The sequence below is a fragment of the Bufo bufo genome, chromosome 4 (genome assembly GCF_905171765.1).
Source record: "Bufo bufo chromosome 4, aBufBuf1.1, whole genome shotgun sequence".
Lineage (NCBI taxonomy): Eukaryota > Metazoa > Chordata > Amphibia > Anura > Bufonidae > Bufo > Bufo bufo.
In genome coordinates, this window is record NC_053392.1 from 411,737,285 (window position 1) to 411,762,829 (window position 25,545).

Sequence of the window (25,545 nt, forward strand, 5' to 3'; positions counted from 1 at the left end):
CAGGACCTGTCCATCCCTTGTGCAGATTAGACATTTATAACTACCTCCCCTTAACCATATATTATTGTACTCCAGGGCACTTCCTCATTCAATCCTTTTTTTATTTTTATTTTACCATTATATTGCGGGGCAACCCAAAGTTAAATGAACCTCTCCTCTGTCTGGGTGCCGGGGCCTAAAAATATCTGACAGTGGCCTGTTCCAGTGGTGGGTGATGTGAAGCCTGATTCTCTGCTATGCCATGAAGCCTGATTCTCTGCTATGGGACCTCTCTCCTCTGTCTGGGTGTCCGGGCCTAAATATCTGACAATGGCCTGTTCCAGTGGTGGGTGACGTGAAGCCTGATTCTCTGCTATGACATGAAGCCTGATTCTCTGCTATGACTTGAAGCCTGATTCTCTGCTATGACATGAAGACTGATTCTCTGCAATGGGACCTCTCTCCTCTGTCTGGGTGCCGGGGCCTAAATATCTGACAATTGCCTGTTCCAGTGGTGGGTGACGTTAAGCCTGATTCTCTGCTATGACATGAAGCCTGATTCTCTGCTATGACTTGAAGCCTGATTCTCTGCTATGACTTGAAGCCTGATTCTCTGCCTGATTCTCTGCTATGACATGACGCCTGATTCTCTGCTATGGGACCTCTTTCCTCTGTCTGGGTTCCGGGGCCTAAATATCTGACAATGGCCTGTTCCAGTGGTGGGTGACGTGAAGCCTGATTCTCTGCTATGACATGAAGCCTGATTCTCTGCTATGTGACCTCTCTCCTCTGTCTGGGTGCCGGGGCCTAAAAATATCAGCGTTTTGTCTGAACATGTATTCAGCACGGCAGGGGGCGTCATTACAGACAAAAGCAGCTGCCTGTCTACAGCCAATGTGGACAAGCTGACGTTCATAAAAATGAACCAAGCATGGATCCTACAGGACCTGTCCATCCCTTGTGCAGATTAGACATTTATAACTACCTCCCATTAACCATATATTATTGTACTCCAGGGCACTTCCTCATTCAATCCTTTTTTTATTTTTATTTTACCATTATATTGCGGGGCAACCCAAAGTTAAATGAACCTCTCCTCTGTCTGGGTGCCGGGGCCTAAAAATATCTGACAATGGCCTTTTCCAGTGTTGGGTGACATGAAGCCTGATTCTCTGCTATGACATGAAGCCTGATTCTCTGCTATGGGACCTCTCTCCTCTGTCTGGGTGCCGGGGCCTAAAAATATCTGACAATGGCCTGTTCCAGTGGTGGGTGACATGAAGCCTGATTCTCTGCTATGACGTGAAACCTGATTCTCTGCTATGGGACCTCTCTCCTCTGTCTGGGTGCCGGGGCCTAAATTTCTGACAATGGCCTGTTCCAGTGTTGGGTGACGTGAAGCCTGATTCTCTGCTATGACATGAAGCCTGATTCTCTGCTATGACTTGAAGCCTGATTCTCTGCTATGACATGAAGCCTGATTATCTGCTATGGGACCTCTCTCCTCTGTCTGGGTGCCGGGGCCTAAATATCTGACAATGGCCTGTTCCAGTGGTGGGTGACATGAAGCCTGATTCTCTGCTATGCCATGAAGCCTGATTCTCTGCTATGGGACCTCTCTCCTCTGTCTGGGTGCCGGGGCCTAAATATCTGACAATGGCCTGTTCCAGTGGTGGGTGATGTGAAGCCTGATTCTCTGCTATGACATGAAGCCTGATTCTCTGCTATGACTTGAAGCCTGATTCTCTGCTATGCCATGAAGCCTGATTCTCTGCTATGGGACCTCTCTCCTCTGTCTGGGTGCCGGGGCCTAAATATCTGACAATGGCCTGTTCCAGTGGTGGGTGACGTGAAGCCTGATTCTCTGCTATGACATGAAGCCTGATTCTCTGCTATGACTTGAAGCCTGATTCTCTGCTATGACATGAAGCATGATTCTCTGCTATGGGACCTCTCTCCTCTGTCTGGGTGCCGGGGCCTAAATATCTGACAATGGCCTGTTCCAGTGGTGGGTGACGTGAAGCCTGATTCTCTGCTATGACATGAAGCCTGATTCTCTGCTATGACTTGAAGCCTGATTCTCTGCCTGATTCTCTGCTATGACATGACGCCTGATTCTCTGCTATGGGACCTCTCTCCTCTGTCTGGATGCCGGGGCCTAAATATCTGACAATGGCCTGTTCCAGTGGTGGGTGACGTGAAGCCTGATTCTCTGCTATGACATGAAGCCTGATTCTCTGCTATGACTTGAAGCCTGATTCTCTGCTATGACATGAAGCCTGATTATCTGCTATGGGACCTCTCTCCTCTGTCTGGGTGCCGGGGCCTAAATATCTGACAATGGCCTGTTCCAGTGGTGGGTGACATGAAGCCTGATTCTCTGCTATGCCATGAAGCCTGATTCTCTGCTATGGGACCTCTCTCCTCTGTCTGGGTGCCGGGGCCTAAATATCTGACAATGGCCTGTTCCAGTGGTGGGTGATGTGAAGCCTGATTCTCTGCTATGACATGAAGCCTGATTCTCTGCTATGACTTGAAGCCTGATTCTCTGCTATGCCATGAAGCCTGATTCTCTGCTATGGGACCTCTCTCCTCTGTCTGGGTGCCGGGGCCTAAATATCTGACAATGGCCTGTTCCAGTGGTGGGTGACGTGAAGCCTGATTCTCTGCTATGACATGAAGCCTGATTCTCTGCTATGACTTGAAGCCTGATTCTCTGCTATGACATGAAGCATGATTCTCTGCTATGGGACCTCTCTCCTCTGTCTGGGTGCCGGGGCCTAAATATCTGACAATGGCCTGTTCCAGTGGTGGGTGACGTGAAGCCTGATTCTCTGCTATGACATGAAGCCTGATTCTCTGCTATGACTTGAAGCCTGATTCTCTGCCTGATTCTCTGCTATGACATGAAGCCTGATTCTCTGCTATGGGACCTCTCTCCTCTGTCTGGATGCCGGGGCCTAAATATCTGACAATGGCCTGTTCCAGTGGTGGGTGACGTGAAGCCTGATTATCTGCTATGACATGAAGCCTGATTCTCTGCCATGAGACCTCTCTCCAATTGATATTGGTTAATTTTAATTTATTTTATATTTATTTTAATTCATTTCCCTATCCACATTTGTTTGCAGGGGATTTACCTACATTTTGCTGCCTTTTGCAGCCCTCTAGCCCTTTCCTGGGCTATTTTACAGCCTTTTTAGTGCCAAAAAGTTTGGGTCCCCATTGACTTCAATGGGTTTCGGGTTCGGGGCGAAGTTCGGGGCGAAGTTCGGGTCGAGTTCGGATCCCGAACCCGAACATTTCCAGGAAGTTCGGCCGAACTTCTCGAACCCGAACATCCAGGTGTTCGCTCAACTCTAACCTTCAGGAATATTAATAAGCCAACTTGGGAGATGGCAACTACTATATAAAATATAACTATTCCTAGTTGATGGCTTGATATATGTACATCTTTTAAATTTTTTATCTTCCACATAAATTTGCAAATCAAAAAATTCCAAACGTTCCTTACTTGTTACACTCGTGAATTTAAGATTGTATTCATTAAAGACATCCAATTTCTCCTTACCTGACTTCCAAATGAAAAAGATGTCATCGATATATCTTTGCCATAGCACCAGGTCCGTCCCCAGTCTGGGAGCCACCACTTGCTCCTCCCAGTTAGCCATAAATAAATTGGCATAACTGGGGGCGAACCTGGTGCCCATAGTGGTCCCTTGAGTTTGTAAAAAATAGTCACCATTAAAATTAAAATAATTGTGGAACAAGATAAAATCGATGTCATCTATTAAAAACTTAATCTGTTCTAGGGCCAGCCTACCTTCTTGTCGTAACTCAGAATCGACTGCCCGTTTCCCTTGTTCATGGTTAATGACAGTATATAATGATTGGACGTCCAACGTCCCCATTATCCAATCTTTCTCAAGTACCTTTTCTATTATCTCAATTATTTGTGTCGGATCTTTTGTATATGCTGGTATATTCTTAACCCTTGGCTGCAATAACACATAAATATAATGCGAAAGATTCAAAGTCAGGGAATCAATCCCTGAAACTATGGGACGTCCCGGTGGGTTGGTCGCATCCTTGTGAATTTTAGGTATACAATAAAACACAGGTATACGTGGATGTTTATTCAATATAAAATTGTATTCCTCTTCATTTAAAATGCCACTCGTTTTGCCTTCTTCACAGAAATTAATCAGCTCCAAATAAAACTGGTGAGTTGGATCTTTTCTCAACTTTGAGTATGTGTCAACATCAGACAGTTGTCTTAGACATTCTGAGTTGTATTTGTCTCTGTCCTGTATGACTATTGATCCCCCTTTATCCGTGGGGTGAATAATAATATCATTATTTTTTTGAAGTGTTTTCAAAGCTGTTATTTCTTCTCTTGTTAAGTTTTGGCGTCTATATTTCATAGTATTTTTGATCTTCCGCAAATCATTTTCGACACATTCTTTAAAAGTGATAATTTCTTGGCTCAATTCACTCCTAGGGTATTTTTTGGATGTATTTCTCAACGTTGTATGTATATATTGTTTGTATTGATTTATCTGACTGTTTTCCCTATCTATTGGGTTCCTTAAAAAAAAAAAGGCAAAGGCGCCTCATGAACTTCTCGATCCCAATAAAGGTTTCAAATTTGTTTAATCATACTGTAGGGGCAAACTTCAAACCTTTGTTTAATAATTGACTTTGGGTATTGGACAAAGTGACAGAACTCAAATTGATGATAGAATCATTAGAGATAAAGGATTCATTTATCTGGGGTAATGGCGCTTTCTTCCTTCCTCCCCTCCTAGTCTTCCCCTTTCTTCCTCGTATTGTCTCGCCCTGAAGCGGAAATTCTGACTGTGATAATCGTTGTGTTGGGTATGCAGTCTCCCTGTTAGTGGTGCTCTGTAATCTTGATGTGAAATCTGTGATTTGTTCCTCAAATTGTAATGGTGATCTGTGGGTGTGTTCAAATGAGACGACTGTGGTCTCATTGGTGGTGACCTTTGTTTCGTGCGTATCCTGTGATGAGGTGGAGTCTGATCTAAAAAATGCTCCCTCTCTTCTAAAATATCAAATCTATTCTGAGTGGGTATAGTGTAATTGGTGTATTCAAAATTATCTGTCTCTATAGTGTTAGTGGTCTTAACATTAATAACCCCATGGTTAGATACAATACCCTTCACTCCCTCTCCATTTTCCCCATATTTCTTTGTTTCTTTAATACCTCTCTTACTATATTTAAACTTCTTCATCTTTTTGTCTATTATTTCCCGTTCTACTTTATCCAAATTATTACATAATCGGGATTGTAAAGAATTCAGTTCATAATTTTTGGGAAATCTGTCAACTACAATTTTTATTTCAGCAATTTTTTTAGTGATTTCCTCAAGTAATTCCGTACGTCTTCTAATTACTAAGTTCGTCAATGCAACAGATTGATCATGTAATAAACTGTCCCATTCTTTATTGAAGTTGGAATTACTTAGGTCCAGAGCCGGAATTTTGGTTAATGTTAAACCTTTTGCGATCTGATTAATCTCTAAACATCTTTTCAGGGATTTAATCTCACACCTTTGTCTTAATTAGCGGATTAATAATATTTCCAAATCTTTAAGAACATTTGTTGCACTCGGTGCATCCTCAATACTATCTAAGTCTACAGTATCGAAATAAAATGTATCCACTTTTTGTTTTTTAATTCAATATGGTCCCAAATATCCATGATCCTGGTTCATCCGTGCAGTCACAGGGGTGAAGTATACAGTAGGAAATATTAAATATTGTGACGCACAGGATGAGCCTGAGATCAAATGAGGTGCTCTCAGTAAAGTAGATTCACCCCATCTACTCAATGAAGTAGCAATATAAACAAAAATGCACTGGGCACTCTCTAATATCTCGACCAATACTGAATTTATTATATACTAAGTGCTACCCTATAGTGAAGGGTACTAGGCATAATAAAATATCACATATAACATAAAAATCGAGGACATCAACAATAAAACATCACAATAAAATCGATAACATAATCGATAATAAAATCGCTGAATAAAACAAAATGCCTATGCTGATTTTCAAACCATAAATGCAACAGCATACACATTAGCAGCACTCACAGGTGTGGAATGTTAAACCTTTGAATCTGAAGGATCGATGTTTGTTCGATCAAGATTTATAGCATAAAGATAAAAGTCTTAATCCCACATGAATCGCTTTAGAAGAACAAGGTTAGTCACTGGGAAGTCAATTTCATATACAGCTTGTAGTAAGCTATTCCCCAACAAAATGTCCTAGCGGCGTCCCGCTATGTTGAAATCTCAGCGGCGTCCCGCTGAAACAATTAGCTTTGTGTTCCCAACACACATAAGCCGGCATAAAAAATCGAGCAGTCTTACCATTCGATGAAGCAAATGCCCATAAGTTGCTCTCGACGTTGGTCTTTCAGTAAAATCGACCGTAGTCTTACGAGTTTTACAAATTTCTTCCGTCTGGATCCCCACGCCGGTGGCTTGTTTGCACGTGAACCTCGATAGTTGTGCATGGTCTTTAATTAGACAAGCTTTGAGTCACCTATTGCGCGGCAGACGGTATTAGACGGGCAATTTCATATAATATTACTTCATCACACTTGGCAAGAGATCCTTTGGGGGGTTTGAACCAGACGCGTTTCGGGGTATTGAATAACCCCTTCCTCAGTGGTTACTAGTCCCCCTAGAATGCCCCTCTTTTATAGGGGTTATGATGTGATACAAAATCCGGTCTGGATCTTCTTGTTCATGGAACCAAATGATAATTAGATATTAATCCCTTATTTGAATATAGTCAATGCTGCGATGTGTGAATAATACTTTCAACATCAGTTTATAAATATATCTGACAATGTAATTAATCGTAAAATCAAAAGAAACAATAATAATAAAATCTATCAAAAATAATATCCCAGCATTGTTGTAGCTCAAAATCCCACCATTCAGTTACACAAACTTAGTTGTACTTTCTATTGGTCGACAAAACGCATCAGATCCCATGCGGTACCGGTGCGGCAATGATGCATTTTTTTGTAAAAATGGCTAAATGGATAATCCACACTTAAACCTCCTATAACTGGGGGTCTGTTATAGCTATAGTATACCATATTCAACCTAATGTCCCATCTAAACATAAGTCTGTTTCCTTGCTGTTGGGAAGAACCTCTTAACACAGAAAATACCAATTTGTTTTTCCACCAAAATACGTCAATAAAGATTTTACCGCATATAACCGTAGCGCTGAACGCTGAATAAAATTTGTTTTTCGACCGAAATACATCAATAAAGATTTTACCACAAATATTACTGCAGCGCTGAATGCAGAATATATTTTGCTTTTCTACCGAAATACGTCACTAAAAGTTTTACTGCATATAACTGCAAAAGTGAACGCTGAATATATTTTGTTTTTGTACTGAAATAATAACTGCAGAAGTAAAATGCATATATATTTTTCTTTTTGTACTGAAAAAGGCCAGTAAACGTTTTTAGCAGAAATAAATGCACCAGTGAAGTGCGTATTTATTTTTCCTTTTTGTACTGAAGTAGGACACTGAACGCTTTCACCACATATAGCTGCAGTAGTGAAATGCGTGTATATCTTTCCTTTTTGGACTGAAATAGACCACTAAACATTTTCAAGACATTTAACCGCCACCGACGTGAACTGAGAATGTATTTTTCTCTTTGTACTGAAATAGGCCACTAAACGCTTTCAACACAAATAATATATATATATATATATACAGTACAGACCAAAAGTTTGGACACACCTTCTCATTCAAAGAGTTTTCTTTATTTTCATGACTATGAAGGCATCAAAACTATGAATTAACACATGTGGAATTATATACATAACAAACAAGTGTGAAACAACTGAAAATATGTCATATTCTAGGTTCTTCAAAGTAGCCACCTTTTACTTTGATTACTGCTTTGCACACTCTTGGCATTCTCTTGATGAGCTTCAAAAGGTAGTCCCCTGAAATGGTCTTCCAACAGTCTTGAAGGAGTTCCCAGAGATGCTTAGCACTTGTTGGCCCTTTTGCCTTCACTCTGCGGTCCAGCTCATCCCAAAACATCTCGATTAGGTTCAGGTCCGGTGACTGTGGAGGCCAGGTCATCTGGCGCAGCACCCCATCACTCTCCTTCATGGTCAAATAGCCCTTACTTTCAAAGTTTTCCCAATTTTTCGGCTGACTGACTGACCTTCATTTCTTAAAGTAATGATGGCCACTCGTTTTTCTTTACTTAGCTGCTTTTTTCTTGCCATAATACAAATTCTAACAGTCTATTCAGTAGGACTATCAGCTGTGTATCCACCTGACTTCTCCTCAATGCAACTGATGGTCCCAACCCCATTTATAAGGTAAGAAATCCCACTTATTAAACCTGACAGGGCACACCTGTGAAGTGAAAACCATTTCAGGGGACTACCTCTTGAAGCTCATCAAGAGAATGCCAAGAGTGTGCAAAGCAGTAATCAAAGCAAAAGGTGGCTACTTTGAAGAACCTAGAATATGACATATTTTCAGTTGTTTCACACTTGTTTGTTATGTATATAATTCCACATGTGTTAATTCATAGTTTTGATGCCTTCAGTGTGAATCTACAATTTTCATAGTCATGAAAATAAAGAAAACTCTTTGAATGAGAAGGTGTGTCCAAACTTTTGGTCTGTACTGTATATATATTTATTATTTTTTTTTTTTTGTACTGAAATACAAAATAACACATATAACCGCTGCACTGACTGACTGCTACAGCCACTACTTCGGTGAACTCCTGCACCACTACTTCTCAGGCAGGTAGGCTGCTGCAAAGCAGGTGGTCTACCCCGGGCACGTTTGACTCCCAACTAGAGTTGAGCGAACACCTGGATGTTCGGGTTCGAGAAGTTCGGCCGCACTTCCCGGAAATGTTCGGGTTCGGGATCCGAACCCGACCCGAACTTCGTCCCGAAGCCGAACCCCATTAAAGTCAATGGGGACCTGAACTTTTCGGCACTAAAAAGGCTGTAAAACAGCCCAGGAAAGGGCTAGAGGGCTGCAAAAGGCAGCAAAATGTAGTTAAATCCCCTTCAAACAAATGTGGATAGGGAAATGAATAAAAATAAATATAAAATAAATAAAAATTAACCAATATCAATTGGAGAGAGGTCCCATAGCAAAGAATCAGGCTTCATGTCAGCAGAGAATCAGTCTTCATGTCATAGCAGAGAATCTGGCTTCACGTCACCCAAAACTGGAACAGTCCATTGTCAGATATTTAGACCCCGGCACCCAGGCAGAGGAGAGAGGTCCCATAACATAGAATCTGGCTTCATGTCAGCAGAGAATCAGTCTTCATGTCATAGCAGAGAATCAGGCTTCACGTCACCCACCACTGGAACAGTCCATTGTCAGATATTTAGGCCCCGGCACCCAGGCACAGGAGAGAGGTCCCATAACATAGAATCTGGCTTCATGTCAACGACTCAGCAGAGAATCAGTCTTCATGTCATAGCAGAGAATCAGGCTTCATGTCACCCACCACTGGAACAGGCCACTGTCCGATATTTTTAGGCCCCGGCACCCAGACAGAGGAGAGAGGTCCCATAACATAGAATCTGGCTTCATGTCAGCAGAGAATCAGTCTTCATGTCATAGCAGAGAATCATGCTTCACGTCACCCAACATTGGAACAGTCCATTGTCATATAATTTAGGCCCCGGCACCCAGACAGAGGAGAGAGGTCCCATAGCAGAGAATCCGGCTTCATGTCAGCAGAGAATCAGTCTTCATGTCATAGCAGAGAATCATGCTTCACGTCACCCACCACTGGAACAGTCCATTGTCAGATATTTAGGCCCAGGCACCCAGGCAGAGGAGAGAGGTTCCATAGCAGAGAATCTGGCTTCATGTCAGCAGAGAATCAGTCTTCATGTCATAGCAGAGAATCAGGCTTCACGTCACCCACCACTGGAACAGTCCATTGTCACATATTTAGGCCCCGGCACCCAGACAGAGGAGAGAGGTCCCATAACAGAGATTCAGGCTTCATGTCAGCAGAGAATCAGTCTTCATGTCATAGCAGAGAATCATGCTTCACGTCACCCAACATTGGAACAGTCCGTTGTCATATAATTTAGGCCCCGTCACCCAGACAGAGGAGAGAGGTCCCATAACATAGAATCCGGCTTCATGTCAGCAGAGAATCAGTCTTCATGTCATAGCAGAGAATCAGGCTTCACGTCACCCACCACTGGAACAGTCCATTGTCAGATATTTAGGCCCCGGCACCCAGGCACAGGAGAGAGGTCCCATAACATAGAATCTGGCTTCATGTCAACGACTCAGCAGAGAATCAGTCTTCATGTCATAGCAGAGAATCAGGCTTCATGTCACCCACCACTGGAACAGGCCACTGTCCGATATTTTTAGGCCCCGGCACCCAGACAGAGGAGAGAGGTCCCATAACATAGAATCTGGCTTCATGTCAGCAGAGAATCAGTCTTCATGTCATAGCAGAGAATCATGCTTCACGTCACCCAACACTGGAACAGTCCATTGTCATATAATTTAGGCCCCGGCACCCAGACAGAGGAGAGAGGTCCCATAGCAGAGAATCCGGCTTCATGTCAGCAGAGAATCAGTCTTCATGTCATAGCAGAGAATCATGCTTCACGTCACCCACCACTGGAACAGTCCATTGTCAGATATTTAGGCCCAGGCACCCAGGCAGAGGAGAGAGGTTCCATAGCAGAGAATCTGGCTTCATGTCAGCAGAGAATCAGTCTTCATGTCATAGCAGAGAATCAGGCTTCACGTCACCCACCACTGGAACAGTCCATTGTCACATATTTAGGCCCCGGCACCCAGACAGAGGAGAGAGGTCCCATAACAGAGATTCAGGCTTCATGTCAGCAGAGAATCAGTCTTCATGTCATAGCAGAGAATCATGCTTCACGTCACCCAACATTGGAACAGTCCGTTGTCATATAATTTAGGCCCCGGCACCCAGACAGAGGAGAGAGGTCCCATAACATAGAATCCGGCTTCATGTCAGCAGAGAATCAGTCTTCCTGTCATAGCAGAGAATCATGCATCACGTCACCCAACATTAGAACAGTCCATTGTCATATAATTTAGGCCCCGGCACCCAGACAGAGGAGAGAGTTCCCATAACAGTGATTCAGGCTTCATGTCAGCTCACTCAGCAGAGAATCAGTCTTCATGTCATAGCAGAGAATCAGGCTTCATGTCACCCACCACTGGAACAGGCCAATGTCAGATATTTTTAGGCCCCGGCACCCAGACAGAGGAGAGGTTCATTCAACTTTGGGTTGCTCGCAATATAATGGTAAAATGAAAATAAAAATAGGATTGAATGAGGAAGTGCCCTGGAGTACAATAATATATGGTTAAGGGGAGGTAGTTAATGTCTAATCTGCACAAGGGATGTACAGGTCCTGTGGGATCCATGCCTGGTTCATTTTTATGAACGTCAGCTTGTCCACATTGGCTGTAGACAGGCGGCTGCGTTTGTCTGTAATGACGCCCCCTGCCGTGCTGAATACACGTTCAGACAAAACGCTGGCCGCCGGGCAGGCCAGCACCTCCAAGGCATAAAAGGCTAGCTCTGGCCACGTGGACAATTTGGAGACCCAGAGGTTGAATGGGGCCGAACCATCGGTCAGTACGTGGAGGGGTGTGCACACGTACTGTTCCACCATGTTAGTGAAATGTTGCCTCCTGCTAACACGTTCCGTATCAGGTGGTGGTGCAGTTAGCTGTGGCGTGGTGACAAAATTTTTCCACATCTCTGCCATGCTAACCCTGCCCTCAGAGGAGCTGGCCGTGACACAGCTGCGTTGGCGACCTCTTGCTCCTCCTCTGCCTTCGCCTTGGGCTTCCACTTGTTCCCCTGTGACATTTGGGAATGCTCTCTTGGGAATGCTCTCACGTCTACCAACGTGCGCTTGTACTCGCGCATCTTCCTATCACGCTCCAGTGCAGGAAGTAAGGTGGGCACATTGTCTTTGTACCGTGGATCCAGCAGGGTGGCAACCCAGTAGTCCGCACACATTAAAATGTAGGCAAATCTGCTGTCGTTGCGCAGGCACTGCAGCATGTAGTCGCTAATGTGTGCCAGGCTGCCCAGAGGTAAGGACAAGCTGTCCTCTGTGGGAGGCGTATAGTCATCGTCCTGCGTTTCCCCCCAGCCACGCACCAGTGATGGGCCCGAGCTGCGTTGGGTGCCACCCTGCTGTCAACATGCTTCATCCTCATCCTCCTCCTCCTCGTCCTCCAGTAATGGGCCCTGTCTGGCCACATTTGTACCTGGCCTCTGCTGTTGCAAAAAAACTCCCTCTGAGTCACTTCGAAGAGACTGGCCTGAAAGTGCTAAAAATGACCCCTCTTCCTCCTCCTCCTCCTCCTGGGCCACCTCCTCTTCCATCATCGCCCTAAGTGTTTTCTCAAGGAGACATAGAAGTGGTATCGTAACGCTGATAACGGCGTCATCGCCACTGGCCATGTTGGTGGAGTACTCGAAACAGCGCAACAGGGCACACAGGTCTCGCATGGAGGCCCAGTCATTGGTGGTGAAGTGGGGCTGTTCCGCAGTGCGACTGACCCATGCGTGCTGCAGCTGAAACTCCACTATGGCCTGCTGCTGCTCGCACAGTCTGTCCAGCATGTGCAAGGTGGAGTTCCACCTGGTGGGCACGTCGCATATGAGGCGGTGAGCGGGAAGGCCGAAGTTACGCTGTAGCGCAGACAGGCGAGCAGCGGCAGGATGTGAACGCCGGAAGCGCGAACAGACGGCCCGCACTTTATGCAGCATCTCTGACATGTCGGGGTAGTTGTGAATGAACTTCTGCACCACCAAATTCAGCACATGTGCCAGGCAAGGGATGTGCGTCAAACCGGCTAGTCCCAGAGCTGCAACGAGATTTCGCCCATTATCGCACACCACCAGGCCGGGCTTGAGGCTCACCGGCAGCATCCACTCGTCGGTCTGTTGTTCTATACCCCGCCACAACTCCTGTGCGGTGTGGGGCCTGTCCCCCAAACATATAAGTTTCAGAATGGCCTGCTGACGTTTACCCCGGGCTGTGCTGAAGTTGGTGGTGAAGGTGTGTGGCTGACTGGATGAGCAGGTGAAAGAAGAGGAGGAGGAAGCCTAGTAGGAGGAGGAGGCGACAGGAGGCAAAGAATGTTGCCCTGCGATCCTTGGCGGCGGAAGGACGTGCGCCAAACAGCTCTTCGCCTGGGGCCCAGCCGCCACTACATTTAACCAGTGTGCAGTTAGGGAGATAGCAAGCGACATGAGCTGTTTGAAGCTGTGTGTGTCCACCAGCCTGAATGACAGCATTTCATAGGCCAGTAGTTTAGAAATGCTGGCATTCAGGGCCAGGGATCGAGGGTGGCTAGGTTGGAATTTACGCTTTCTCTCAAATGTTTGTGAGATGGAGAGCTGAACGCTGCCGTGTGACATGGTTGAGATGCTTGGTGACGGAGGTGGTGGTGTTGGTGGTACATCCTGAGCTGCAGGTGCCAACGTTCCTCCAGAGGCGGAGGAAGAGGCCGAGGCGGCGGCAGCAGCAGCAGAAGAGCCAGAGGCGGCGGCAGCAGCAGAAGAGGCCGAGGCGGCAGCAGCAGAAGAGGTAGCAGGGGGAGCCTGAGTGACTTCCTTGTTTTTAAGGTGTTTACTCCACTGCAGTTCATGCTTTGCATGCAGGTGCCTGATCATGCAGGTTGTGCTAAGGTTCAGAACGTTAATGCCTCGCTTCAGGCTCTGATGGCACAGCGTGCAAACCACTCGGGTCTTGTCGTCAGCACATTGTTTGAAGAACTGCCACGCCAGGGAACTCCTTGAAGCTGCCTTTGGGGTGCTCGGTCCCAGATGGCGGTGGCCAGTAGCAGACGGACTCTCTTGGCGGCGGGTGTTCTGCTTTTGCCCACTGCTCCCTCTTTTGCTACGCTGTTGGCTCGGTCTCACTACTGCCTCTTCCTCCGAATTCTGAAAGTCAGTGGCACGAACTTCATTCCATGTGGGGTCTAGGACCTCATCGTCCCCTGCATCGTCTTCCACCCAGTCTTGATCCCTGACCTCCTGTTCAGTCTGCACACTGCAGAAAGACGCAGCAGTTGGCACCTGTGTTTCGTCATCATCAGAGACGTGCTGAGGTGGTATTCCCATGTCCTCATCATCAGGAAACATAAGTGGTTGTGCGTTAGTGCATTCTATCTCTTCCACCCCTGGGGAAGGGCTAGGTGGATGCCCTTGGGAAACCCTGCCAGCAGAGTCTTCAAACAGCATAAAAGACTGCTGCATAACTTGAGGCTCAGACAGTTTCCCTGATATGCATGGGGGTGATGTGACAGACTGATGGGCTTGGTTTTCATGCGCCACCTGTACCTGCTCAGGCCTTACCATCCGTAGAACGGCATTGGGCCCCACAAAATATTGCTATAAATTCTGCTGGCTACTGGGACCTGAGGTAGTTGGTTCACTAGGACGTTTGGCTGTGGCAGAACGGTCACGTCCTCTCCCAGCACCAGAGGGTCCACTAACACCACCACGACCATGTCCGCGTCCGCGTCCCTTACTAGATGTTTTCCTCATTGTTACCGTTCACCACAATAAGAAAAAAATTATTTGGCCCAATGTATTAAATTCAAATTCAGGCCTTTTTTTACAGGCATCTAACACTATCTGTCTATCTATTTAGGTACCGTATTACACTAATACTTGCACAACAGTAAAAACAGATTTAGCTGAATATAAATTGTAGGCCTAGCATTTAGGCGCTGGGTGACAGGGATACGTTTACGGACAGAATTATTTAAACTTGGAAATGCACGGTAGCGTGTGAAGTTATTGAGGATGACACTATCCGCACCTTCAATCTAATATACATTTTATGGATCAATTTAAACTTGGCCTGATACAGCAGAAAAAAGATATTTAGGGGATTGCTAAGTTGGGAATTGTATTCAACCCAGAACAAAAACTGTGCTTTGGCGGACACTAAATAAATTTACCAGCCTCAGCAATAAACACAGATTGAGCTGAATATAAATTTTAGGCGTATTATTTAGGCGCTGGGTGACAGGTATACGTTTACGGACAGAATTAGACTTGGATATGCACAGTAGCGTGTGTGTGAAGTTATTAAGAATGACCCTATCAGCACCTTGAATCTAATATACCCTTTTAGGGATAGATTTAAAGTAGGCATGATACAGCAGAAACCACTAATTTAGAAAATTGCTAGGTTGGGAATTGTATTTCAACCCAGAACAAAAACTGTGCTTTGACGGACACAAAATAACTTGACCAGCTACAGCAATAGCCACAGATTTAGCTGAATATAAATTTGAGGCCTATTATTTAGGCGCTGGGTGACAGGTATACGTTTATGGACAGAATTAGACTTGGATATGCACAGTAGCGTGTGTGTGAAGTTATTGAGAATGACCCTATCAGCACCTTGAATTTAATATACCCTTTTAGGGATAGATTTAAAGTAGGCCTGATACAGCAGAAACCACTAATTTAGAAAATTGCTAGGTTGGGAATTGTATTTCAACCCAGAACAAAAACCGTGCTTTGACGGACACAAAATAACTTGACAAGCTATAGCAATAGCCACAGATTTAGCTTAATATAAATTTGAGGCCTATTATTTAGGCGCTGGGTGACAGGTATACGTTTACGGACAGAATTAGACTTGGATATGCACAGTAGCGTGTGTGTGAAGTTATTGAGAATGACCCTATCAGCACCTTGAATCTAATATACCCTTTTAGGGATAGATTTAAAGTAGGCCTGATACAGCAGAAACCACTAATTTAGAAAATTGCTAAGTTGGGAATTGTATTTCAACCCAGAACAAAAACTGTGCTTTGACGGACACAAAATAACTTGACCAGCTACAGCAATAGCCACAGATTTAGCTGAATATAAATTTGAGGCCTATTATTTAGGCGCTGGGTGACAGGTATACATTTACGGACAGAATTAGACTTGGATATGCACAGTAGCGTGTGTGTGAAGTTATTGAGAATGACCCTATCAGCACCTTGAATCTAATATACCCTTTTAGGGATAGATTGAAAGTCGGCCTGATACAGCAGAAACCACTAATTTAGAAAATTGCTAGGTTGGGAATTGTATTTCAACCCAGAACAAAAACTGTGCTTTGACGGACACAAAATAACTTGACCAGCTACAGCAATAGCCACAGATTTAGCTGAATATAAATTTGAGGCCTATTATTTAGGCGCTGGGTGACAGGTATACGTTTACGGACAGAATTAGACTTGGATATGCACAGTAGCGTGTGTGTGAAGTTATTGAGAATGACCCTATCAGCACCTTGAATCTAATATACCCTTTTAGGGATAGATTTAAAGTAGGCCTGATACAGCAGAAACCACTAATTTAGAAAATTGCTAGGTTGGGAATTGTATTTCAACCCAGATTAAAAACTGTGCTTTGACGGACACAAAATAATTTGACCAGCTACAGCAATAGCCACAGATTTAGCTGAATATAAATTTGAGGCCTATTATTTAGGCGCTGGGTGACAGGTATACGTTTACGGACAGAATTAGACTTGGATATGCACAGTAGCGTGAGTGTGAAGTTATTGAGAATGACCCTATCAGCACCTTGAATCTAATATACCCTTTTAGGGATAGATTTAAAGTAGGCCTGATACAGCAGAAACCACTAATTTAGAAAATTGCTAAGTTGGGAATTGTATTTCAACCCAGAACAAAAACTGTGCTTTGACGGACACAAAATAACTTGACCAGCTACAGCAATAGCCACAGATTTAGCTGAATATAAATTTGAGGCCTATTATTTAGGCGCTGGGTGACAGGTATACGTTTACGGACAGAATTAGACTTGGATATGCACAGTAGCGTGTGTGTGAAGTTATTGAGAATGACCCTATCAGCACCTTGAATCTAATATACCCTTTTAGGGATAGATTGAAAGTAGGCCTGATACAGCAGAAACCACTAATTTAGAAAATTGCTAGGTTGGGAATTGTATTTCAACCCAGAACAAAAACTGTGCTTTGACGGACACAAAATAACTTGACCAGCTACAGCAATAGCCACAGATTTAGCTGAATATAAATTTGAGGCCTATTATTTAGGCGCTGGGTGACAGGTATACGTTTACGGACAGAATTAGACTTGGATATGCACAGTAGCGTGTGTGTGAAGTTATTGAGAATGACCCTATCAGCACCTTGAATCTAATATACCCTTTTAGGGATAGATTTAAAGTAGGCCTGATACAGCAGAAACCACTAATTTAGAAAATTGCTAGGTTGGGAATTGTATTTCAACCCAGAACAAAAACTGTGCTTTGACGGACACAAAATAACTTGACCAGCTACAGCAATAGCCACAGATTTAGCTGAATATAAATTTGAGGCCTATTATTTAAGCGCTGGGTGACAGGTATACGTTTACGGACAGAATTAGACTTGGATATGCACAGTAGCGTGTGTGTGAAGTTATTGAGAATGACCCTATCAGCTCCTTGAATCTAATATACCCTTTTAGGGAAAGATTTAAAGTAGGCCTGATACAGCAGAAACCACTAATTTAGAAAATTGCTAGGTTGGGAATTGTATTTCAACCCAGAACAAAAACTGTGCTTTGACGGACACAAAATAACTTGACCAGCTACAGCAATAGCCACAGATTTAGCTGAATATAAATTTGAGGCCTATTATTTAGGCGCTGGGTGACAGGTATACGTTTACGGACAGAATTAGACTTGGATATGCACAGTAGCGTTTGTGTGAAGTTATTGAGAATGACCCTATCAGCACCTCGAATCTAGTATACCCTTTTAGGGATAGATTTAAAGTAGGCCTGATACAGCAGAAACCACTAATTTAGAAAATTGCTAGGTTGGGAATTGTATTTCAACCCAGAACAAAAACTGTGCTTTGACGGACACAAAATAACTTGACCAGCTACAGCAATAGCCACAGATTTAGCTGAATATAAATTTGAGGCCTATTATTTAGGCGCTGGGTGACAGGTATACGTTTACGGACAGAATTAGACTTGGATATGCACAGTAGCGTTTGTGTGAAGTTATTGAGAATGACCCTATCAGCACCTCGAATATAATATACCCTTTTAGGGATAGATTTAAATAACCACACTATTGATGGTTAAATGGACTTGATGGCAGCTTGCCCCTGATGTAGGATATAGCAAAAAAATAACCACACTATTGATGGTTAAATGGACTTGGTGACAGCTTGCCCCTGATGTTGGATATAGCAAAAAATAACCACACTATTGATGGTTAAATGGACTTGGTGGCAGCTTGTGCTGGCGCACCACAAGCCACAAAATGGCCGCCTATCACCCCAGAAAAAAGTGACTGAAAAACGCTCTGGGCAGCCAATAGTAGGCATGGCTGTGATGGCCTCTTGGGGCAAGTAGCATGACGCTTGTTGATTGGCTGCTTTGCAGCCTTTCAAAAAGCGCCAAGAAAGCGGCGAACACCGAACCCGAACCCAGACTTTTACGAAAATGTTCGGGTTCGGGTCCGTGTCACGGACACCCCAAAATTCGGTACGAACCCGAACTATACAGTTCGGGTTCGCTCATCCCTACTCCCAACCTCCCACTGCTGCCACCTTGCTGACTTCCAGCCATGCTTTCAACACATATAACCGCCGACGTGAACTGAGAATATATTTTTCTTTTTGTACTGAAATAGGCCAGTAAACGCTTTTAGCAGAAATAAATGCAGCAGTGAAGTGCGTATATATTTTTCTTTCTGTACTGAAATAGGCCACTAAACCCTTTTGCCACAAATAACTGCACCAGTGAAGTGCGTATATTTTTTTCTTTCTAAATTGAAATGGGCCACTAAATGCATTTGCCACAGATATAAGCCACTAAAGGCACTAACATAGCACTTGCACCCCAAGAACAAATTGCTGGAATGACAGAGCTGTATAATGGCTATTTGAATCCCCAAATTATCTTTCCCTGCACTTGTAAATCGCTTTTCTAGCACTGTCCCAAGCGCCTTCTGACGTCTCTCCCTGCACTAAGATGCTGTGAACTGATTCCTCCCTATCCATTCCCTGTGCTTGTAAATCGCTTTTATGACACTGTTCCTAGCACTTTCAGATATCTCTCCCTGCACTAAGATGCTGTAAAATGATTCCTCCCTATCAGTATTGAGCGAGCATGCTTGGCCGAATACCTGTTAAGCAGCCAATAAACGTGCAGGTAAGTACTGTCATCAAAGTAATGCCAGTAGCCATGTTGGCTACTGGCATTACAGTGATTGGCTGGCAGTAACGCTATATAGCACCAGATGACGGGGGTTTGGCTCATTATGAGTCAGGGAGAACTGAGCTTAGGAAGGGACAGATAGTTTCGGAAGTGTGATCGCAATATATTTGATAGAAAAATGTTTCAAGGACTTTTAAGGACTATTGTGTGTGGTGGTAGGTTGGCAGCAATATAATTTAGCCAGCAATTTTTTTTTTGTTTATTCTTTACAATACTTTTTTGATAGAGGGTTTCTGCAATGACTTGTGACATATGTGCTGCAATACCTTCTGTGTGTCAGTGCCAGATATTGTGAAAAATATTACTGACAACAAATATATATATTTTTACCATAATTTATCCACACTTTGCCTATAAACGTTGTTTGCAGTGAATTGTCACATCTGCGCTTCAAGCGCGTGTGTGTGTGTCAGGGCCAGATATTGGGAAAAATATTAATGACAACAAATATATATTTTCCATAATTTATCCACACTTTGCCTATAAACGTTGTCTGCAGTGAATTGTCACATCTGCGCTGCAAGCGTGTGTGTGTGTGTGTCAGGGCCAGATATTGGGAAAAATATTACTGACAATAAATATATATTTTCCATAATTTATTCACACTTTGCCTATAAACGGTGTCTGCAGTGAATTGTCATATTTGTGCTGCAAGCACGTGTGTGTGTGTCAGGGCCAGATATTGGGAAAAATATTACTGACAACAAATATATATTTTCCATAATTTATCCACATTTTTCCTATAAATGGTCCCTTATAACATATAACATTTATTATGAAGAAGGCGAGCATTAAGGGACGGGGAAGTGGCCGTGATGCTGATGGTGCAAGCAGAGGCCATGGCCCTGGGCGCGGTGAAACTGTGCCTGCTGCCAGAGCACAAGAAAAACAATCATCCAAAATACCTAGCTTCATGTCCCAGTTTGCAGGGTGGCACAGGACACCACTCTTGAAGTCAGCTCAGTGCAAGCAGGTGGTCTGTTGCATTGCAGCAGATAGTACTTCCAGTCGGTTAAGCACCACCCTGTCTTCCACCAAGTCCAGTCTCAGTAGCCAGGAGTCTGGTCAACACAATCCTCACCCTGATCCTCCTTCCTCCCACCATTTACAGTCTGGCCAAACAAGTGATCCCACACTCGGATATTCCGAGGACCTCTTTGCATCGCCATTAATTGATTTGGCCCTCTCGCAAAGCACGCTTGAAGAGGGACCTGAGATCTTGTGCCCCGATTCCCAACCTCTTGAGCATCCAGAGTCACAAGAACATGATGCTAGGGAATGGCAATTAGTGTGAAATGAGGTGGATGATGATGAGACACAGTTTCTGATGACTCAACCGCAATTACTGTCTCAAGAAGTTGATGAAGAGGATTACAAACAGTTGTCAATCACTGAGGTTGTGGTTAGGTCAACAAATTAGTAGGATAATCAGAGTGAGGAAGTGGAAGAGGAGGTGCTGGATGACGAGGTCACTGAATCAACCTGGGAAGGTGGAAACAAGCCTAGCGAGGAGAGCAGTACAGAGGGGGAGGGATCTGCAGCACTGAAACAGGCTGGAAGAGGCAGTGGGGTGGCAAAAGGTAGAAGGCGGGAACCACCAAACATGCCCGCAAATGTTCCCCGGAGCACCCCCTTGCGTAAATTTCCCTTGCCAAGGGGTAGGTGTTCAGCAGTATGGCGCTTTTTTGGGGAAAGTGCGGACGACAAAAGAATAGACGTTTGCAACCTTTGACACACCAAAATAAGTTGGGGTCGTGAACACTAGCAACCTCACCACCACCAGCATGATCTGCCACATGGCATCAAAGTACCTTAATAGGTGGGCCGAACGCCTGGGTCCACAATCTGTGTCTGCGGGTCACACCACTTCCAATCCCCTGTCCAAGACGCAGGCCCAGATGCCTCCTGCCCTGCACCTGGACCTTTGCAAGCACCATCAGCGACCTCATCCACTTCCCTGTCCCAGCACAGCATCCAAATGTCATTACCCCAGGCATTTTAACGCAAGCGCAAATACCCAGCCACCCACCCACCCACCCAGCCACAGGCCATAGCACTAAATGCGCAGCTTTCCAAATTTCTGGCCCTGGAAATGTTGCCATTTAGTATTGTGGACACTGATGCCTTCCGCAGCCTTATGTCGGTGGCCGTCCCTCCTTACGCAGTCCCCAGCCACCACTATTTTTCAAGGTGTGCTGTGCCAGCCTTACACCATCATGTGTCCCTTAACATCACACGTGCCCTGACCAACGCAGTTACTGGGAAAGTCCACTTAACCACAGACAAGTGCTTTTGGCCAGGGGCGCTACATTTCCCTGACGGCACACTGGGTAAATGTTGTGGAGGCAGGGAGCGACTCATACCCTGGGATGGAACAGGTGCTACCGACGCCAAGGATTGCGGGTCCTACTTCCATCAGGGTTTCCGCCAGCACCTACATTAGTGGCTCCAACCCCCACTTCTCCACTTCCACCACCGAATTATCCGCGTGCAGCACCAGTCAGTCATCAGTCGGTAGCTGGAAGCAGTGTAGCACTGCAGTGGGGAAGCAGCAACAGGCTGTGCTAAAGCTTATCTTCCTAGGTGACAAACAGCACACTGCCGCAGAACTGTGGCAGGGGATTAGAGACCAGACTGAGCTGTGGCTCTCGCCACTCAACCTAGAACCAGGCATGGTTGTGACTGATAATGGCCATAACTTGGTGTCGGCTTTGGAGTTGGGCAACCTTAGACACATCCCATGCCTTGCCCACATATTCAACCTTGGTTCAGCGGTTTCTAAAAACCTACCCCAATTTGTCTGAGCTACTGGTGAAGGTGTGCCGCGTGTGTTCACATTTCCGCAAGTCACCGACAGCTTCATCCGGTCTGTCAACGCTTCAGCAGCGCTTGAAATTGCCAGCTCACCAGCTGTTGTGTGACGTGAGCATGCACTGGAACTCCACGTTCCACATGTTGGCCAGGCTCTGTGAGCAGCAGAGGACAGTTGTGGAATACCAGCTGCAACATGGTCGTTGCCTTTCCAGTCAGCTTCCGCTATTCACAAGCGAGGAGTGGGCATGGATGTCTGACCTCTGTGAGGTTTTAAGAAACTTTGAGGAATCAACACAGATGGTGAGCAGCGATAACGCTATTATCAGCGTCACCATCCCACTTCTGTGTCTTCTCAAACGCTCGCTGCTCACAATTAAGGACGATGCTGTGCATGGGGAAGAGGTGGAAATGGGGGAAGACATTACACAGGTTGATGATAGCCAGACCACCCTCAGTTCGCCTTCTCAGCGCGAATTGTAGGCTGAAGAGGAGAAGGAGGAGCAGGAGACGTTTGCCTCAGCTACATAGGGTAGTACCCCTGGAAGTTTAATTCCATCTGTTCAGCGTGGGTGGGCAGAAGAGGAGGAAGAGGATGAAGAGATTGGGAGTGATCCTCCTGATGACGACAGCGAAGTCTCGCCTGTTGGTACTCTGGCACACATGGCTGACTTCATGTTAGGCTGCCTCTCCCGCGACCCGCGCGTTATACGCATTTTAAACAACACGGACTACTGGTTGTTCGCCCTTCTCGACCCCCGCTACAAAGAGAACTTCTCATCTCTCATTCCTCTGAATGCAATACCAGAAGATCCTTGTTGGAAAATTGCTAAAAAATTTCCATCTGACAATGCTGGCGGCAGAGTCCGTACTTCCTTGGCCAACCGAGGAGGGGAGACAAGGGGAACACACACCAGTTCCAACAGAGGCAGGGCAACACTCTCCAAAGCCTGGGACAGTTTCATGACACCCCGCCAGCACCCTCACCCTGATATGCGGCCTACTGCCACAAGGAGAGAGAAATTCAGATCCGATGGTATATTCTAACCCCCAGGCGTTCCCATGGTGACAGGGACGCTTGTCAGGGAGGAGTATGCCGAAGTGGAAAAACTGTACAGATTGAAAAAAAAATAGACTAATATATAAAAAAACGAATATATTCGATATAGTGCTATATATTAGTTTTTTCGAATATTCGTCATTTTTCCCATCTAAAGTCATGATTCCTCCCTGCTTAAGTTGCTTGTGGGCCAATAACTCAGATGGGAAAAATGATGAATATTCGCTATAACAAATATATGGCACTATATTCGAAATATTCGCGAATTCTCGAAGATGTGATATTCGAGATAAAAATTCGCTATTCGAATATTCGCGCTCAACACTATTCGTCACATATAATACCCTCGCTTATATGGCCTTCGAATATAATTTTTTACAGTCTCAGCTCACCAGCAGGCCCTCACATATAAGGCTACTTTCACACTCGCGTTTGGGGCGGATCCATTATGGATCTGCACAGATGGATCCGTTCAGATAATACAACCGTCTGCATCCGTTCAGAATGGATCAGTTTGTATAATCTTTAACATAGCCAAGATGGATCCGTCTTGAACACCATTGAAAGTCAATGGAGGACGGATCCGTTTTCTATTGTGCCAGATTGTGTCATAGAAAACTGATCCGTCCCCATTGAATTACATTGTGTGTCAGGACGAATCTGTTTGGCTCAGTTTCGTCAGACTGACACCAAAACGCTGCAAGCAGCGTTTTGGTGTCCGCCTCCAAAGCGGAATGGAGACTGAACGGAGGCAAACTGATGCATTCAGAGCGGATCCTTTTCCATTCAGAATGCATTAGGGCAAAACTGATCCGTTTTGGACCGCTTGTGTGAGCCCTGAATGGATCTGGCAAACGGAAAGCCAAAACGCCAGTGTGAAAGTAGCCTAATTTTTTACAGGGTCTGCTCACCAGCAAGCCCTCACATATAATTTTTTACAGGGTCCGCTGACCAGCAGTCCCTCACATGTAATTTTTTAGAGGGTCTGCTCACCAGCAGGCACTCACATCAGATTTTTTACAGGGTCCGCTCACCAGCAGGCCCTCACATCTAATTCTTTACAGGGTCTGCTCACCAGCAGGCCCTCACATCTAACTTTTTACAGGGTCCACTCACCTGCAGGCCCGCAACTCAAATCTTTTACAAGGTCAGCTCACCTGCAGGGCCGCAACTCAATGTGAATGAGGCCCTCCTTTATGTGATATACAGGTTGTATCGGAGTGCCTCTTCCTTGTAATTTTTGGCAGCACTTGCACTTTATATACAAGTAAATATAAAGGAAAGAATGTTTTCAATACATTTTTCCTATAAAATCAATTTTTTACTTTGGTTTTGTGCGTAAAACCTTAATTAGATTGTGGGCCTGGTAATCAGTTTAAGGCCTTTTAAGCATCATCAGCAGCAGTATGGTGATAAAAATGAGTGGCAAGGTGACATACTGTGGAGATGGCAGCATGAGGAGGTCACATAGTGGCACAATGACTGAGTCTGGATAAAAGACTAAGGCCACAGATTGTTTAGAAAGATGCAGATTGAAACAATCTGTAGAGCTGTATGACGGTCACCTGCAGATTAATGCAGACCAGGGGCATAGCTATAGGGGAAGCAGGGGAAGCTGCAGCTTTGGGGCCCTGACCCAGAAGGGGCCCATCCAGGAGGAGGAAGACTAAAGGATTTGGTCAGGGCCCCCTCAACAGTATTACACAATGAAATTATATACAGTGACAGTATAGACAGTGTATAAAACGGATGGAACAGCTGCCGGCTCTGGTCTGAGAGAGCGATCTTTACTAGCCACAGGAATGGGGGCGGCATGAAAGGATGGGGTTGCTAAAAAATTACTGTGGGATGGAGCCCCATTCAAAAATTTGCTGTGGGGCCCAGTAATTTCTAGCTATGCCACTGATGCAGCCCACAAAAGCAAGTTGGGTTTATCGATTACAAAACCTTAATTAAATTGTGGGCCTGATTATCAGTTTAAGGCCTTTTAAGCAGCATCAGCAGCAGCATGGTGATAAAAATGAGTGGCAATGTGACATGGTGTGGAGATGGCAGCATGAGGAGGCCACATAGTGGCACAAGTGGCACAATGACAGAGTCTGGATAAAAGACTGAGGCCACAGATTGTTGACAAAGATGCAGGTGGAAACAAATCTGTAGAGCTGTATGACGGTCACCTGGAGATTAATGCAGCCATCAAAATCAAGTTGGGTTTGTCGGTTCCACCTCAGCTCACCAGCACGCCCGCACCTAAAATCTTTTACTGGGTCAGCTAACCCTACAGGCCCGCAACTCAAATCTTTTACAGGGTCAGCTCAGC